Consider the following 4,445-nt stretch of genomic DNA (forward strand, 5'->3'; position numbering starts at 1 on the left):
ATTACACACTAATAAGTGGATTCTGTTACTTGCAGACTCCCACTTCAGGAACCACTTAAAGTAAATTGTATGGTATGTAATTATATCTCAATATAATGCCTGCCAAAATAAAAGCCCAAGGTGACATTGCAATAAGAAAATTAAGACAAGGGGCAAAAACTTGATGTACACGTATTTCACACACTTACAGAACTATTTCATGCTATCCATCAATCATCTGGTGTGAAAGAGAGGCACAGTAAAGCCACACTCACATTAGGAATCACTAATTGTAGTTACCTTGGTAAAGATTAACAAAAGGAAAAGAACAGAAAGAAAGGGAAAGGGAGCTATGACAATCAAGGAGTGCAGGATGAATGAGCTTTCCTTTTAAACTGTTAAAATATTTTCATCTTTGTTATAGACCGATCAACCATCCTTGACATGTTTCATGTTTGAATATAGGGCCAAACAATACAGGGCTTTTTATTTTGGCAACAGCCCTGTTGAAATATAATTCACATACCATACAAATAACCCATTTAAAGTGTGTAATTTAATACTTTTTAGTAGATTCTCAGTGCACTGAAACAGAAAATCATGTGGGAAATAAAAGCTTTCTTAGGCTGTGTTGCTTCGTTCTGGCAACACAGATGGTGTCAAGTTCTCCTTTCCACTCAGTTCCTGCCCTCGCCTGGGCACGGGTTCCTCAGGATGCTACTTCTTACGGAATCAGAGACCTCAGGGAACCAACTGATGCTTCTCCTCTTATTTGACAGGTTAACTAAGTAATCCTAGTGTTGGGCGATTTTTCCAAAGTCATGGATCCAGTGGGGGCAGATCTCCTGACTCTCCAACTCAGTATATTTTACACTATGCCATGCTCCATCCCAAAATAACAGTGGAGAAATGTTATGGAAACGTTCAAGAGTTAAGAGGCTTGTGTTTAGTGTAAATATTCTCAGTATTTAACAGAGACAAAAAAAAATATTGTGTAACAGGGACAAAAATTTATGTGTGACTATTCATTCTGACATTTAAAGAGGAAAGATTCTTGAGAGCCATATCAGCTCCTGTGCTGCTCTGCAACGTGGAGATTCTAGATGGAGCCAGAAAGAAAATAGAGGGAACAATTACGTTTACTACCAACAGGAGATGGTTTTCATGGATGGGGAGATGAGAGTAGAAGAGAAAGACTTTCAGGGGCAAAGGCTATTAAAAGGAGCAGTAATAGGAGAAAAATGTATTTTAAAGAGGCTGGATGTGTATTAAGAACACACTAGTCTCTTTTCCATTTCAATAAGAAATTAAGTAAAGAATTTAAATATTTTTTTATAACATTTTGGCCACCATATTGCTTCTTTGAACATAACATCTTGTCCAAACCGAGTCTTGAGATGTCTCACAATCTGTTCTGGTTATAATGATAATAAAAATTAATCCATTAAAACCACCTACATAGTAATTTGAGAGAGAGTACTCTCAGAACTTCTTTTAACATACATACTTTTTTTTAATTCTCAATTACTGCAACATGCCTTGACGATTAGGAGTGAATATTTTGAGAGCAGAGAGTGGTTTTTACTCATCTTTGTATTCTCAATGTATCTAACACTGCTTTTACATAGGTATGAGAAATGTCAATATTTGAGTTAACAATTATTCTCTGAACTTTCTGATTATTCTCAGATAAGAAAAAGAAAGAAGGGAAGCAATTACCTGGGGCCTGTCGCAGAGCTGAGAGTTAACACCCAGGATCTATCTTCCCCTTATTACATATTAACAGATTTTTAGTTAAGGACCTGGCTGTCTCTCTAAAGATTCCATTTCCCAGTTTCCTTTGCAGATAGGTATGGTTATATGGATAGATTGTGGCCAGCAGTGATATGTGAACAGCAGTGATGTATGTGCGTATTCAGGAAGACACTTTTAAAGAGAAAAGGCCTGCCTCCTTTTCCCCTTTTCTACTCCCCACTGGCTGGCTGGAATGAGTGCATGATGGAAGGAGCTAGTGCAGCCATCTTGACTGTGAGGTAGAAGCTGTATGCTGAAGATGGCAAAGCAAGAAGAAAGCAGGAACCTAGGTCCTTATTGTGGAGGAATTGTAGACTGCCAAACTAGAATTATAAGTGAGAGAGAAACAAGTTTCAATTGTGTTTAAGCCGCTGACATTTTTATTCTATGATAAAAATCAAATGCATTATGTTTTCAGAAGTATTGTCCGTAGTTAAAATATAAAAATAGCTTACCCTTCCTAATAATTGGATTTTCCACATCTATTGAATCACATTCATGGATCCAAGTTACAAGATTTTGGATATATTCTATTCAGTTCTCAGGAATTACAAGGGGTCTTTTCTCTTTATTTATTTATTTTTTTAAAGAAACTGTCCTATTCTATTACACATCAAAGGGCTGATATGGAACTTAAAAAATATTTCCTAGGGGTTGAAATATTTTTGAGATCTTAAAAGCAGATAATTGCATACAATTCTAAAACCACTAAAGAGATTTAGTTGAGAGAGAGAGAGAGAGAGATGGTTTAAAAAATTTGAGTAATCAGGAAAGTAGACCCATCTATTATGCAAGCATTGCTGAAAAGGTGACAAAGGCTATTAAAAAAGACTTCCTAACCCTTCAGCTAACCAACATGTGATCTTGAACAAGCCACTGCTACTCACCTATCTCAGTAAATTAGGTGTTGCCTGAATGGTCATGATCACTAATTCCCTCCCAGCTATAAAATACGAATTTTAGTAAAATGAGAGTGATTTCATTTCCCAACCTTCAGTTAGACCAAAATAAGCCTTAGAATTTTAAAAAGAACTGTCTCGGGTTCTAACTGGCCTATTCAAAATCTGTCATTGGAGGTCTGTATGAAGTTCTCCTGTTTCACAATTGTAAGAGCGACTTGCCAAAAACAGGCTCATGTGAAGTTCATGAAGGCAAAGTACGTTCACTTTAAAGATACATGCGGAACTGTAGCACCCTGAAGATCTGAGGTAGCTCTAGAGACCAGTCGTTTCATCCATCTCTCAGAGCAGATTTGCTTCTCTTCTTTTTACTAACCATTCTTTACTTCATTGTTCTGTCCTCTTACAACTTTAGCTTGCATCGGTCCTCTCATGTCCTTCCTCATTTCTCCCTATATCACAGCCCATCAATTTCTTCTCCCACTGTTTAATGCCCCATTTGCTCAGTCTCTGCACAAATGTCATCAGCTTAGTTTATCTTTCTATGACAGGCCATGCCATCACTCAGTGACTGGTCTGCACACTGGCTGCCATTCTGTCCCACTGTCATCTCTGATCCGATAAATGGTAGCCAGGAAGATCCCACACTGCAAACCAGGGCTTCCTTGCAGCGGGGTCCACAGACAGAGTAAGCACTTTGATGGGCGAACCTAGTAGTCTATAGTGGGATTGCCACTGTGTACATCCTATTTTGAATTTTAATAAAATTGCGAGGCAATAAAAAGGGCTTTGGTTTTAGAGTCTGGGCTCTAGTTAGAGGAATGTGAACTCTCTCAGCCTCTGCTCCCTCATCTGTTGGGTGGAAATCATTGTTCCTGCCTGTATTATTCAGGGATCTCCAGAAAAACAGAATCAACAATATATGTATAGGGATAGAGATTTATTTTGAGGAATAAATAAGGAAAAAACACAGGACTGGCTCACGTGATATGGTGGCCAGCAAGCTGGAAATTCAGGTAAGAACTGATGCAGTCTTGAGTCTGAATTCTGCAGGTAGCAAACTAGAAACTCAGGAAAAGTTTCTATGTTACAGTCTTGAGGAGAATTCCTTCTTCAGGAAGCCACAGTCTTTGTTTGTAAGGCCTTTAACTAATTAGATGAGACCCACCCACATTACAGAGAGTAATCCACTTCACTTAAAGTTAATTGATGGTAAATGTTAATTATATCTAAAAAACAAAACAAAACAAACAACAAAAAGCAAAAAAAAAAACTTTTCCAACAACATTTAGACTGGTGTTTAACCAAACAACTCACCACAGTCCAACCAGGTTGACACATAAAATTAACCACAACACTGCCCTTCCTGCTTCACTAGCTGTTAGGAAAGCATCTATTACATGTTTTATTTATTACTTTATCTCTAGAACCTACACAGTTTTGGGCACACAAAGGGCACAAAACACTCAGCAAACGTATGATGTAATAGCACTTTGAAACTATGATCCACAGAAGGATACATGCTAGGTTTGGGAGAATATATTTTTTAGCCTACTGCAGTCTCACTCAGCTATACCTTAAACTCATCATTAAACTAATACACTAGCCCAGCAATTTCACTTCTAGAAATTGTTTCCACAACATATTCACACAGTTGCAAACTGACTTAAGGACAAAATTATTCATTACAGCATAGTTTGTAAAAGCAAAAATTGAAAACAACCTAAATGCCCATCGATATAGAATTTGGCTAAATGAAATTAATAGAATTTT

This window comes from Pteropus medius, unplaced genomic scaffold (genome assembly GCF_902729225.1).
Source record: "Pteropus medius unplaced genomic scaffold, Ma_sr-lr_union100, whole genome shotgun sequence".
Lineage (NCBI taxonomy): Eukaryota > Metazoa > Chordata > Mammalia > Chiroptera > Pteropodidae > Pteropus > Pteropus medius.